General features: G+C 43.2%; 1 protein-coding gene across 2 annotated transcripts in view; it reads right to left on the reverse strand.

Moving 5' to 3' along the window:
• The window catches only part of fam120b (family with sequence similarity 120 member B), a 61,569-nt gene extending 46,250 nt beyond the window's left edge, over positions 1–15,319 (reverse strand). For both annotated transcript variants that reach the window (XM_078557430.1, XM_078557429.1), the window contains exon 1: positions 15,270–15,319. The gene's annotated coding sequence lies outside the window, so the exon portion shown is untranslated. The remainder of the gene's footprint in view (positions 1–15,269) is intronic.
• Between the last annotated feature and the right edge of the window lie 202 nt (positions 15,320–15,521).

Raw genomic sequence — 15,521 nt, forward strand, 5'->3', positions numbered from 1 at the left:
CCAAAGTGTTTCACAGCAAGACCCCACAAATAACAGAGATGACTGACCCACATTTGCAGTGTTAGCTGAGGGGTAAATGTTAACAGACACAAAGAGAAGCCCCCTATTCATCTTTGGAAAAAAAGTGCCATGGGATCTTTTATGTCAGGCAGAGGGAGGCCTTAGTTCAATGTCTTGTAAGACTATCAGGGGTACTAACAGAATACTAATTGTTAAAATATAACTTTTGTATAAAAACTAACATCTAACTTTATTAGAAACTAACATTTTATGACATACTCTTCTTTGTAGAATAAAGAAGTGGGAAATAGGGCATAGTATAGAAAAGATGCCAAGGTGGTGGGACAATGGGAAAATAATGCTAAGGAGTTTACTCATAGCAAAAATTCTGGGACCTTGAGGCTGTCTGAGATAGAGAGAGAGAGAGAGAGAGAGAGATTTGAAGACCAGAAGACCAAAGCTGTGAGAGAGACCATTCATGCACCCTACAGTCCAGATCTTGACATGGGTAGTATAATACTCGTTAAACTGTAAATCACTGCCTGAGTTTATTCCTAGTTTATCTGAGAACTTGAATAAATTCATCCTTTGTCCTAATATAGTCAATTTAAAACCAGCTTTGCTGCCAAGTCCGTTCCTGCCTAAAAGGGGTGCAAAGACTTTAAAATCTGACAAGTGGCATGTGAAATAAGCACCTCTGCACCTGTGATACCCCTCAGTACTGCACTGACTTGTCAATCTAAATTGTGCACTCAAATTCCATTGCAAAATGTATCCCACAACCACATGACTCAGAGATGACAGTGTTCCCAATGAGCTGAGCTGACGGCAACTTCCCAGAGAATAGCTCGATGTCCTGGAACACATACCGACCGAGAATTGGCTCGGATGCAGGCAAGCGCAGGGATCAATCCTGCGCCACAATTGGTAGACCCGAGGCCCACCCGAAATAGGACCATGGGCTTCATTTGCGTCATACCAGCAACTTGCAGAAACCTGCTGGGTGTCCTCACGTAGCTTGCTGGTGAAGAGGACTGCAATTTCAGCCATGGAATAGCTTGCAGCTGCCCTCAGGTGGGTCTTGAAAGGTATGGTGGAAGTAATCAGAACAAGGAATGTTGTGATCGGGAGAGTGCTGAGCAGGTACAGGCAATGGCCTGATGAGCTGCAGTGGAACCAAGAATGACTGTCCTTTTTTAATTCGTTCATGGGTTATGGGAGCTGCTGGCTAGACCAGCATTTATTGCCCATCCCTAATTGCCCTTGAGAAGGTGGTGGTGAGCTGCCTTCTTGAACCGCTGCAGTCCATGTGGTGTAGGTACACCCACAGTGCTGTTAGGGAGGGACTCCCAGGATTTGGACCCAGAGACAGTGAAGGAATGGCGATATAGTTCCAAGTCAGGATGGTGTGTGGCTTGGAGAGGAACTTCCAGGTGGTGGTGTTCCCATGCATCTGCTGCCCTTGTCCTAGATGGTAGTGGTCTGGGTTTGGAAGGTGCTGTCTAGGGAGCTTTGGTGAGTTCCTGCAGTGCACCTTGTAGAAGGTGCGCACTGATGCCAGTGCGTCAGAGGTGGAAGGAGTGAATGTTTGTGGATGGAGTGCCAAACAAGCAGACTGCTTTGTCCTGGATGGTTTTGAGCTTCTTGAGTGTTGATGGAGCTGCAAACATCCAGGCAAGTGGAGAGTATTCCATCACATTCCTGACTTGTGCCTTGTAGATGGTGGACAGGCTTTGGGGAGTCAGGAGGTAAGCTACTTGCCATAGGATTCCTAGCCTCTGATATGCTCTTGTAGTTACAGTATTTTATATGGCTAGTCCAGTTCAGTTTCTGGTCAATGGTAGCCCTCAGGATGTTGATAGTGGGACATTCAGCGTTGGTAATGCCGTTGAGGTCAAGGGGCGATGTCCTGCTGCTACCAACTCCATAATCAGGCAAGTATATTTTACAGAACTTAAACTTTCTACATGACTGCCTGTGGCTCTGCCTTTAAGGACAAGTGTAGAATCATTCAATGAAACAGAAGGAGGCCATTCAGCCCATTGTGCCTGGTAGAGTTATTCAATTAATCTCACTTCCCTACTCTTTCCTTATGGTCCTGTAAATTATTCCCCTTTTGAGTTTTCATCCAACTCTCTTTCAAATGTCATTGCTGAATCTGTGTCCAGTGCCTTACAAAAGGTGTAGACAACATTTTACTGGACATAGCCAGTCATGGCAAACCAATTTGGTATAGGGGATATGAAAGAAGTGCTAGTGCAAAGGGCCTAATGCCTGCTTTAGCTGAGGGCCTTGGACACCCCTCTTGATGCCTACGCAGGGTGGGGTGTCAGTACACTTCTGACTGAGCAAGTGTGTGCCATATTGAATGCTCTTGCACCAATTTTATGCCCGGAAAAAGGCGGGCATTGTCATTAAATGTCTAGACCATTTTGTTGTGGCAGTATATGTACTCTTACTGTTATTTTATTTGGTTGTTTCAGGTGAACATATTAACATGTTTTCAGGCAACAACTAATTCAAAGCCAATCTTTTACAACAATTTCAGTTTGGAATAGCCATACCTCATAGCACTCAATATTATAAACCTTAGAAGACTAATGTTCAGATTCCGAATACTTGAATGCCTAAACATTCAGTGTCTGTAACATCAATTCCTGATATGATATACCTAGAGCATGACTATATAGTTAGATCTAGGGCACACTTCTAGTGGAAGGTCTCATCCATTAATTGTGCTGCCAACAACACTTTAAGCTGTGACTTATGTATTACATTACACAGCAGGGCTGTAACAAGGGAATTTTCAGTATGTGTGCTGCAGACCAATTTTACTGATTGCTTGGCAGTCAGAGGTTACTCTCTATATAACCACCACGAACTAGGGATGGGATGAGAGGGGGAGGAGAGGAGACATCCACTTTGGGTAACATAGGGACAATTATTGTATTATGTTTCATGCATTCAGTCAAATTCTCAAGAGTACAGAAATTTCCATGAAAGCGCTCGCTGTAAATCACCTGCTGTTCGCCAAAATTGCTCTCACCAGGAAGTCCCATTTGCACTGTCACTAACCTGATCCCCAAACTAATTATCAAAGTCGGAGAAAGGCATCAATGCCTGCTATCACCTCCTGTTAGCAATATGAGCAATGCAAAACAAGAGATGACAAATGTAAGGAATGCATCTTTTTTGGCCTTTGGAAGAGTTCGGAGCCAAAGGTGCTCAGAGACTCACTGGCAGCGTACGTGTGAAGCTGGGCCTCCGGCCTCACATTATGCATTGCTCTGGCAGTGTCCAATTTTGGAGATTGACAAGAGAAAGTGGGACCTTGCCTCTGACCTGCAGCGGGAAATTGGCTACATCAAGACCTGACTTCAGATAAGGTGGTGCCACAAAGCAAGCTGCCTAGATTAGAGAGTGCAACATTTAGAAATTGGCCCACCCTGATTTGAAGCTTGTTTCCATAAACCTAAGCTCATCCAAAACTCTGCCACCTATTCCTAACTCGCACCAAATCCCATTCGCCCGTTAACCCATGGCTGCATTGGCTCCGATTGAGTAACACCTGTTTTAAAATTCTCATCCTTGTTTTCAAATCCCTACATGGCCTTGCAACCACCTGCTTCCCCCCCCACCCTCCTACAGCCTCACAACCCTGCGAGATCTCTGCACTCCTTGCTCCACTGGTGGCTATGCCTTCAGCTGCTGAAGCCTTAAGCTCTGGAAGCCCCTCACTAAAACTCTCCACCTTAAGACAGTCATTAATACATACCACTTTGGTCATTTTGCCCTATAATCTTCTTATGTGGGTCAGTGTCAAATTTTATTTGATAACGCTCCTGTGAAGTGCCTTGAGGCATTTTACTATATCAAAGGCGCTATATAAATGCCACCTGCTGTAGCTATCTTGAAAGCTGTATTGCTGCAGCTTGAGAGCATTTTCTCCCTATGCATTTCTGACTATTTATTGGAACATTCTGCACATTAGTGAAAGCTCCATTTTTGCTCATTTGTTGTGGGGTGGGGGAAGGAGTGGGACTCCTGGATGATGCTGTGTCCCATTTCATCCCCTATTTGTTTAATGTTTGTGACTCCAAACACACAATCTTGAGATTGATGGAAGAAGTTATTTCCATTACAATGGAACTAAAGCTGTACACAAAGGTGATAGGAGTATTTTGTAGCAAGGCAACACAACAACACACAGGAGAAGTGTGAGGTCAAACAGTTACAGGGATTACACAATAAATGGGAATATACTAAGAGGGGTAGATGAAGTGAGAGATCTTGGTGTACAAGTATACAGGTCCCTGAAGGCAGCAGTTCAAGTAGACAAGGTTGTAAAGAAGGCATATGGAATGCTCTCCTTCATTGGCAGAGGTATAGAATATAAAAGTAAGGATATAATGTTGGAATTGTATAAAACACTGGTGAGGCCACAACTGGAGTATTGTGTGCAGTTCTGGTCACCACATTACAGGAAGGACGTAATAGCTCTGGAGAGAGTGCAGAGGAGGTTTACAAGAATGTTGCCAGGGTTAGAAAAGTGTAGCTATGAGGAGAGATTGGATAGGTTGGGGTTATTTTCCTTTGAACAAAGAAGGCTGAGAGGTGACTTGATTGAGGTGTACAAAATTATATGGGGAATAGATAGAGTGGACAGGATAAAATTGTTTCCCTTGGTGGAGAATTCTAGAACCAGGGGACAGGTGTAGGGGGGACATGAGGAAGAACTTTTTTACGCAGAGGGTAGTGGGTGTCTGGAATTCGCTGCCCAAGTTGGTGGTAGAGGCAGAAACTCTAAACTCTTTTAAAAAGTACCTGGATCTGCACCTTAAGTGCTGTAAGCTGCAGGGCTATGGGCCGGGTGCAGGAAGGTGGGATTAGAAAGGGCACCTGGGTATCCTCGGGCTGGCATGGACAAGATGGGCTGTAACTATTCTATGGTTCTATTTCACTGAGGAAAAGAATATACATCATATCGGAGGGAAACGTTATCACTTTGGGGATGCAAGGTAAAAAAGACCATTTGCTCTGAGTGCATCTCACATTCAGTGGTGGCAAGGCTGCTTTCTTCAACCGTATTTACACTGTAGTGGATTAGGGTCGCCTTGAATATCATTTTGCACTGGTACAGCTTCCACTACTGCAATATCACATCACCACATTGACAAAGGACAATACTGAGAAATGAATTATTTGCAGAGCTCTGGGTTTGCAGGAATCCCAGGGAACTGGGTGGTGCAGTTGACTAAAACACTCTTTTGTCTTTGGGACCCGAGTTCAAATTCATTCCCCTCGGCCTAAGTGGCGTGAGTTGGATTCTCAGTGGGCACGAGTCCAAAGCACAAAAAATGCTTCAGAACATTGGCGTAAGTTGCTTCTATTTGGGTTGAATCTCACCTGGCAGACTAAACTATTTAAAGATTTAGAATTCAGTCATGTTATGTATTTACTGTGGAATGGGCCAATTCTGTCAGAGGCCCAAACAAAGTCCTGTGTTAAGTAGGAGGAATTGGGTGATGCAGTGGCTACACACTGGTCTTTTACTTTTAGGATTTTGAGCCGGACTGAAGAATGAAAGTTTCCCTTGTCTCCTGGCTGCAGCAGACCAATGTGAATGGAGTTCGGATTACCACAATCCATTTCCTACATTGCACAGTAAAAACACAGCAGAAAACTGCTCCTAATTTAAAGCCAATTGCTAAACTCCCTCTTGGAGGTCAGGCAACGTCCTTTGTGCACAAAGAAAACTGCCAAACTGGCCACTGGGCTTGCAATTTTAGTATCTCCCATGTTCATACAGTTCAAGCCAAATACTCTGGGCTTCCTGATCATCTAAACTTTGGCTTCAGACCAATTCAAATAATCTGTAATTCAATCCATGATTTAGCTGTGGTCCATTCAAATAAGAGTTCAGAAGCTCACCTCCATGGCTCACTCAAGAGCAAAGGTGGAAAACAAGCAAGAGTATGTTGCAAACATGTCCCCACTTTAAACCACGGAAAAGTGTGCAAAGGTGTCATAATGTGCTGAATTAAATGGGGTCAGCAGGTGAGGGGCAGCAGCATGGTATTACACTTAGGAAGAGAGAGAGAGGAATAAAAATAGCCAGGGTTCCAAGGTAGGGAATCCCAGAGCTTAGGTTTAGACTACTGCTGTAGGCACAATCGCCAATAGTAGTACAAAGGAGGTGGAAGATGCACGAGGGCAGAGCTGGGAGAACACAGTTCTCGGATGGTTGTAGGAGGTTACAGAGCTAGGGAGGGGCAAGGTAATTCAAATACAGCCCACTCTTAAATTGAAATTGTGAGAATAATACCTCCTGAGCGGTTTTTAAATGGATTCATCTGAATAGTTCTACTTTTTAAGTGAAGAAACCCATTGAATTAACAGAAGTAGACCTTATTGAAAAGTGTATGAACGGATTTGAGAATTACCATGATATCTCCATTGAACAACGCTATAAAATCCACTTGCATTATATTAATATGGACTCAATATTGACTCTTCATGTGCTGCCAGCTGTTTCCATGGAGTAGCTGTCATCAAGGATTTCACGGTCAGTCCTGCTGGTATCGCTCATTTCCATGGATTCCTTTCAAATGCTTTTACAAATTTTGCTAAAAACCCTGAAACAGGTATCAGGCAATCGAGTTGTGGTTTAACCCGAATCATCACGGCATTATGCTTTTTGACCATCTGTTTTTCTATAATACCAGAAGTATGCCATGTTATTTTCAGCTGGTCAGGGATAGTGTTATACTGATAGTGCCTGCTGGGAAAGGACGAAGTAAGCCAGTCAACCGCACATTGTGAACAGCATACACATAGTAAGAAAAACCAAACACTGAGCCAAAACAAGAGCAAATTAAACTGGTTTAATGTGTTTACCAAGGGTCTATTTCCCCTCCCAGTCCTTTCAAAATTACTGTGACCATCAGCTTCTTACCCCCATCCTCTCCAACCCACACTACCCTCTCTCAGATGGTGGAGTGTGTTGTTGCATCAAATCCTGTGTCCGTCCCTCCCTAAGTGAATCCCTTCAGGCTGGTTTTTGCCTCATCCACAGCATTAAGACTAACTGATAAATCTCACTCAACATTAATCATGGTGCAACGCCCTTTCTCGTCCACCCTAAATCGCTTTGTGGCTTTCAGGATGGTTAACTACACCAATCCACGAGTACTTGTTAGAGGAGGTATACCGGATGGGAAAAGGAGGCATTTCTGAGCAAAGTACATCAGTCTTAGGGCCACTAATGCTTCTAATTTACCCAATTACCTTAATTGTGATGAAAATTGGCCAAATTTGCAGGTGAAACCAAACTAGAATGGCAGTAGAATTGGAGGAGGCACCTCAGAAATTATAGAAAATGTTGGACAAAAAAACATATGTGGATAGAACATTGGTAGATAATATTTAATATAGGGAGGGCAAAGTACTACACCTAGAAAGGAAACTGAGGACCACAAAGACTCTATAAGTGGCACAGATAAAGTCAGAAAAAGCACAAGAGCCCCAACACTCAACATGGCCAACCAATGTTAAGCAGCTATCAACAGATCCAAGGAAATGTTGAAATCTACAGCCAAAAGGGCAGAGCAGCAATCACAGCAGGCAGGAAGGTAGATCTGGAATATTACAGGGGTAGTGTTGGGTAACATTGCAGGAGCAGGGCTGCGTAAGCATTTACAAAGTAGAGAGAAATAAGGAAGAATTTAGAACTGATATCAGCTTCACACAAGGAGTGACCAACACTTGGTCTGGACTTTCAGAAGTAGACTCAAGGCCTGGTTGAACACATAGGTTTTAAAGATACCAAATGCACTTTTTCAGGTCCCACTCGGGAAGTTCAGGGCTCGAACACAAAAGTCAAGACTGACACTCCAAGTGCAGTACTGAGGGAGTGCATTGTTGGAGGTATCATCTTTCGGATGAGACATTAAACTGAGACCCCATCTGCCTGCTCGGGTGGATCCCATGGCACCATTTTGAAGAAGAGCAGGGGAGTTATCCCTGGTGTCCCAGACAATATTTAGCCCTCAGTCAACATCAGTAAAACAAATTACCTACTCATTATCAGAGTCCTGTTTGTGGGAGCTTGCTGTGTACAGATTGGCTGCCGTGTTTCTGACGACAGTGGCTACACTTCAAAAAGTATATAGTTGGTTGTAAAGTGTTTTGAGAAGTCCGGTGTTTGTGAAAAGCATTACATAAATGCAAGTCTTTCTTTTTTTATTAAATTGAGAATATACTTAGCCTCCCTAATCTCTTTTTATATCACAGTCATTTAATACCTGGATTATCCTTTTCACTCTCTTGCTCTTTCTACGCGCACTGACCTTAGCTGGAAATAATACTCCTTGTGTTGGTTTGACGAATGTTTCATATTGATGGAGGATCCCATCTATGAATTTGTATTATATGGATCTACTCACACACCCCAAATGCTGTCACTGGCCTTTGAGTGAAGTTTAATGGTTGCGTGTGCAACATTGGCACACTACATCTCCCTTACCCACTTGACCTGTGAGAAAGGCCCAGTAGTGCAATTATAGTATTGCCCCAATCTTTTCTTGTGCCTGCAGAGAGCAATTTTAAGCTGTATGACACAAAGATGGTTGTGGGTCTCTCATGAGCAATGATAACAGTAGCAGTAGTAGCAGTAATTTGAGCTGATGAATTAAAAACTTCACACAAAAAGCTTCCAGTGTGATTCTCCCCGTTACTTATTTGCACCAATTAAACCTGGAGGTAGCATTGCGTCAATATCTCATGCACCTTAGGTAACCATCGTCTTACACCACAATGACGCTTCAATGTTTCAGCAATTATCATGGCTGGGAGAAGAAAAAAATATTTAAAAATGAAACGGTTGGGATGGGACATTGCATAAATTTAAGACATGCAGCAAAATGAGGAGTCAACCAAGGTCCCTGGGGAGGGCAGCCTGGGTTTGATGTTCAAAATAGCAGCCCTAATTCAGAAAAGATTACAGCACTGCAGATAAAACCTTTGACCCCGAGGAAGATTTTAAAATTGTCCCAGCAAACGTGAGCAAAAAAATTATGTAAATTCTGTAATATATATGCACCCAGTGTAGACTCCCCTCCGGGGTTTCTGTTTTGTTAAACAAGATGCTTTTCATGGCAGATGTTCCACTGACAATAACTACCTATTTTAATAAGGACTAGGACTACATTTTATTGCCCAAAATTGAGCTACATGTGTGAGATTTTGTCTGCTGGATCTTCACCATCTTAGGTACAAGCAACATTATGCCATACAGCTACTATTGATACTCCAACAGCTGTACACTACAGCTAGTGATGCTTAATATAGATACTGTTTCAGAGTTGGAGTGGGGTTGCAGAGTTGTCCTTTTCTCCCCAGCTTCTTTGCTGAAGGACTTGACTCCTTGATGAGGTACAATTCTTGCGGGCACAAGGCAACCTCTTGTACCTCATTCAAGTGGCCATTTGTGTGTGTACTTACTTAGCGAGCGCTGATAAGCTGTTGGTCCAAGGAGATGCATGTCCTTCCTTCAGCTGATGTCCACACAGTTACACTCCTAGCAGGAGTGGTAACCCTGGTTGACTAGACATGATTATGTTGGGTATTTATGGGTGTGCATGTTTCTTTACCACATAAGCTTGGCCTGAAGAAGTAGTTACGATCTGGAATGCACTGCCTGAAAGGGTGGTGGAGGCAGATTCAATCGTGGCTTTCAGAGGGGAATTGGATAAGCACAAGATGGAAAAGTAAAATAAGGGTAATGGGAGAGGGCCAGAGAGTGCAACTACTAACTTACTCTTGCAGTGAGCCTGCACATACTTGACAGGCCAAAGGGCCTCCTTTTGTGCTGTAACCATTCTATGATTCCATAAGAAGGGAGGCCATTTTGAATTGGGTTGAACTAGGAATGCAGCCTAGTCCTGAAGTATGGTTCAACCCCATTTAGAGTACTGTACTTTCAATTCTGAGTACTGCATTCTAGACATAGAGAAGATGTTTTCACTTGTCCGGGAGACCAAAACCAGCTTCCATAAATACAAGATGGTCACTAATAAAGACAATAGGGAATTCAGGAGAAACTTCTTTACTTATAGAGTGGTTAAGAATGTGGAACACACAAGGAAGAAAGGAATAGAAGGGCATGCTCACAGGGTTAGATGAAGTAGGGTGGGAGGAGATTCAAGTGGAGCATAAATGGTTGGCACCAACCAGGTGAGCCAAAGTCCTGTTTCTATACTGTGAATATTATGTAATTTTCTCTGCTTTAGATCTGGGGACGCTGAAGCTAATTGTGGATTTCTCCTCCCCTATGCCATGCTGACAAAGATCAAACCAGAAATTAAACCCAGTGTTTACCATACTGTGTTTACCGAAAGAGCCATTATGAGAGCTGAACAAGTGATTTAAAGCATTTTCTTAGCGTCTAATCTACTTTCAGATCATTAAGTGGTGGCCCTGGAATTTGTCTTAGCTGAAATAAGTAAACCCAAACCTAAATGGAAGTTAAACAGTGGCACAAGGCCAAGTTTAGGCCATTGAGTCCTGTGCCAATCACCTGGATTGTGTCTCCAGCAATTTCTTGTCATGAGATGTGCATCAACCATTTATCAGGGGCCACTGCCTCTCAGGGCAAGCAGAAGTGTAAGATCATGAATCAAGACATTAATACCAAAGATTTGTAAATTTGACTTGCAGCTTTTTGCCACTAATACTCAAAACCATCGGGCCCTCCTCAAATATCAGTGCAGTGCCCTAACAACAGATAAAACTGAATGTGCAATCTGCAAGTTATGTCTACAAATTGAGGGCAGTGCAATTGCAGTCCTGGCTCAACCATAGGAAATAACAAGAATAATGCAGTAACTGTGATTTAAAAAAAGCGCTGATGTCACATTCAGCCATGATCTGGCGCAAATTTAATCCAGAGTTTATTAAATTCTGTTCCACTTACTATTCCTCAGAGTGCAATCCATCCGTAGTGGAGATTGACACTTTCCTGCACAGACTAAACCCTCTTGCCTGTAACAAAGCAATAGAAGGACTGAAAAATACTGTATTGTAGAGGGAGCAATTGATCCTAACTAAACCAAAACTAATAGGATAAGTTTGCATCTTAGGATCACATTGCCAGCAGAAGTCATTTTGAAATGCGGAAGGACTGCAGTTCAATAATTGAATATAAATATTCTTTCTGTGGATAAAAAAATGCTGTAAATTCTGGTTAGCCTAAAGTCTCTTCTCTCTGCTCCCTGCGTGATAAATGGACAGGTGGAGAGTGTATAAAATACCTGTGGTTTATTGCCAATAAGTAGTTAGAAACAGTTGTCTTGAGCATGGACAGTAATGGGGGAGGGGGTCTCGGAATAGCCTGGAGGGGGCTCCTGTTCTCTTGCTAAAAAGATGTGGCTAATAATTTAACAGTTTTGCAAGCTCCCATCATCTTGTCATGGTTGCAACAGGAAAGCCAAGCCCCACCATCGCCTGCAGAATCCACTGTGGTAAGTGGCAGAAGCTATGGATGAGAGGAGCCTTGTTCCGGCACTGTTGGGAATTTTGGGGTAGTCAGACAGAGAAACTGCCATCTCCTAGCCAATTCCATCAAATTTCTGGTTGAGAATGCTTGCTTTCACTAGGGCACTTTCCGATTTGGAAAAAAGGAGCTGTCTAGGTGCTGAAGTTACTTGACTTCCAACTTCACAGCTAGTCTTTATTTTGCAATTATTGCTAACGGCAAGAGGAAAACTGGTTAATCGCAGAAAAATGAGATGCATGTTCTCTGGAGATATGCTTAGGTCCTTGGATTTTTGTTGACTCTTCATTTATGTGCCTCTCAAAATAAAGAAGAATTCATTGTGTTGTGCTGCCTGTGAAATACCAATGTGAGTCCAGTGACTATGTAACAAAATTATATATTTGTGGTTCAGTGAGTAAATGCATTGTCCACTGTGTGAGAATCACAACTGACCCGATCATCTTCCATCTCAAGGAAATCCCACAAGGGTGGAAATTTGAATTCAGATAACACTCAAAAGTCTGGGACCCAATTAAATGCTACATTTGTAGATGAACACCAAACAGAATGTGCCAGAAGTCTTTGCTTTTATTTTTCAAAATTCGCTTTGCAAAATTATTCATAGTAGCATTTCACCTTGCCTTATTTTAATTTACTCCCTAATTCCACCAATCAGGTGGCCCGGGAATGCTACTTAGAAATTTATGAACAGTCATATTTTCATAAATGAGCACATCAACATTCTTAGCACAAGAATCATTGAATGATTATTGCACAGGAGGCCATTCAGCCCGTTGACTCCACGCTGACTCTATGAAAGACCACCTTACCAAGTCCCATTGCCCCGTCTTTGTCACGTAGCCCTACAATTTTTTTCTTCAGATAATTATCCAATTCCCTTTTGAAAATCATGATTGAAACAGCCTCCACCATCTCTCAGGCAGTTCATTCCAGATCCTAACCACTTGCTGCATAAAAGTTTTCCCTCATGTTGCCTTTGGTTCTTTTGCCAATCACCTTAAAGCTGTGTCCTCTCTTTCTCGATCCTTCTACAAATGGGAACAGTTTCTCCTTATCTACTCTGCCGAGACCCCTCATGACTCTGAAAATCTCTATCAAGTTTCCTCTCAACCTTCGCTTCTCTAAGGAGAACAACCCCAACTTCTCCAATCTATCCATGTCACTGAAGCCTCTCATCCCCAGACTATTCCCATGAATCTGTTCTGCACCCTCTCTTGAGCATTCAAGTCCTTCCTAAAATGTGGTGCCCAGAACTGGACACAATATTCCATTTGAGGTCAAACCAGTGTTTAACAAAAGTTCTTCTAACTACTTTTAATAAATTTTCACCCATAATGCCACATTCTTTTAAATGCCATTATCACTTCTGGTCCTCTTTTATATTTGCCTATGTTGTAGAAAGCATTGAATCATCAGGCAAAGACTCTCCAGCTGCTTATCCATGTTTTGAGCTTTGATGCAGGTAGATAGTGCCTGCTGACTCACTCAAAGCTTTCCACAATGGGTGGTTGCTGAATGAGGTGGATTACTTCTTTCAACCACTTGTTATTTTAATTGTTTTATTATTAAAGGATATATTAGTGTTGGCATTGTTAGTAGTATCTTCCCTGGTTCTGAAGGAGGTGGAATGAGGTGTGTGGGCATTTGTAGATGGTCAAAGCCCAAAGCCACCCGTTATTGTCCCGTAGAAAAACAGAACAGTTTCCCATACATAGCATAGTCTATGCAAGGATGGACAGTCTGCAACCTGTACTGCTGAGCTGAGCAAGACCCCTCTACTTAGAGAAGGAAGATACTCACTAGAACCTGCACATCAAGTGATCCATTTTTTTTCCCTCTACATTTTTCATTGATCAAACTCATCCACCCTGTATCCATACAAAAACGGGATAGTGATAGTCACCTTTTCCTGCAGCACTGTCACCAGAATTCCAACAAAGCCCAATGATGGTACTATGGCATTTTTGCACAATGACAATTTGGGGAATGAAAATCAGTCAGCATAGAATGGTTAGGGCACAGTGAAAGTTATTCAGCCCATCATGTCCATGTCAGCTCACTTTAGCTCATCCCACACCTGCACCATTTCCTCCACAGCCCTGCAATTTGTGTCCCTTCAGATAAAGTTTTTCCTCATGTTGGTTCTTTTGCCTTAAACCTGTATCCTCCAATTCTCCATCTGTCCACCAATGGAAATAGTTTCTCTCTCTACTCCCATCATGATTTTGAAACCCTCTATCAAATCTCCTCTCAACCTTCCTTTCTCTAAGGAAAACAACCACAGCTTCGCCACTTGATCCACGTAACTGAAGTTCCTCATCCCTGGAGCCATTCCTGTCAATCTTTTCTGCACCTTCTCTAAAGACTTCATATCCTTAAAACCTTCAATGCCCAGAATTTAATATCATACTCCAAATGAAGCCAAATCAACAATTTTTCAACGTAGCTTCTTTGCCTCTCTTTATGAAGCCCAAGATCCTGTTTGCCCTTTTAACTGCTTCAACCGTTGGGCAATTATAAATTTTCCTAACTATACAATTTTTCCTTTACAGCAAAAGTACCATCTCACAGTTTTGCAGATAGAACTAACTAGCATTGATAGCACCTTTGACAGCTTCCATAAGCACTTTACAGCCAATTAAGTACTTTTGAAATGGTCTGTGTTGCAATGCAGAAAACACAGCAGCCAATTTACAAACAGTAATGTGATAATGAACAGATAATCAATTTTAGTAATGTTGGTTGAGAATGGTGAACAGCAAGGAGGAACATATCAGAGAACCAAAAAGGTTTGTTGGAGGGGGGGGGGGTCAGGAGTGTGCTCAAAACACAGATGAGCAGATGGAGAGGCTTTGCCTGATGATTCTATGCTTTCTACAACATTAGAAAATATAAAAGAGGGACCAGAAGCGATAATGGCATTTAAAAGAATGTGGCATTACAGGTGAAAATTTATTTAAAGTAGTGAGAAGGAAGTTATGGTAAATCTTCCCAGAGAAGGGACTGGAGGAGGATTTTGAAGAGAGGGAGGGGACAGAACGTAGATGCAAAAGAGAGTGTTCCAGAGAGTAAGGGCAAGATGGCTAGACAAGATACCTCCACTGGCTGAAGAAACACCAGTAGTAACAGATCCATCACTGGGTGAGGGTAATCTGACACAAAACAATTAAAATGACCACAAACATTGGCCTAAAGCATATATTTCCCTCAAAGGCACATTATCACCAACACTTAAGCAGACTCAAGCTCAGCAGGGGATTTACAAATAAAATGCACCTTGATGAAATCCAACTCCAACCACACTAAAGGGGGTCTGATTGGAAACAAAAACATTTGCAACTTTAAGAGTGGTTGCTACCCAGGCACAAATGGCCAGACACCAACTGTCAAACACCAGGGGTGACTGGGGGGGGGACTCCCTACACGGCTGAAAGGATGGAGCCTGCTTTAAATCCGAATTCCTGCTCCAGTTCCAATGGGGCCGTGACTCCCCCCCTCCCTCTGCCCCGGGGTAACGGGTGTCCATAGGCGGCCACGACCTAACTCGAGGCCGGGGATGAGTGCGGCCTGAAGCCGATTCCCTCTTCGGCGGCTCGGGGAGGGGTGGGGGCGGATTTAAAATACTCGGGCCCCGCACAGGAAGATCCAAATTCCCACCTTCAGGAGGTTAAGGCGGACGGAAATCCATCAAAAGTGCCTCTAAATCGCTGCTTACCTGGGCTCGTCACCGCCCCTGCGCGCGCCCCCGGACTGATGTGCGCGCGCACACGCGCTCCCATAGCAGCGCCCCCTAGTGGTATTCTTCCCAGCGCCGGTCAATTTATTCATTCATTCTCCTCCTCTCAGCCTTGGTTCAGTGGCCACTCCTGCACCTGAGCACCTGAAGCTCAATGCTGTTTTGTAGCTCTACAGAATGATAGTCATCCAACCTGGGGCAAAGGGGGAAAGGTACACTTGCCCATTCATA

Source organism: Cetorhinus maximus, chromosome 14, assembly GCF_964194155.1.
Source record: "Cetorhinus maximus chromosome 14, sCetMax3.hap1.1, whole genome shotgun sequence".
Classification (NCBI taxonomy): domain Eukaryota; kingdom Metazoa; phylum Chordata; class Chondrichthyes; order Lamniformes; family Cetorhinidae; genus Cetorhinus; species Cetorhinus maximus.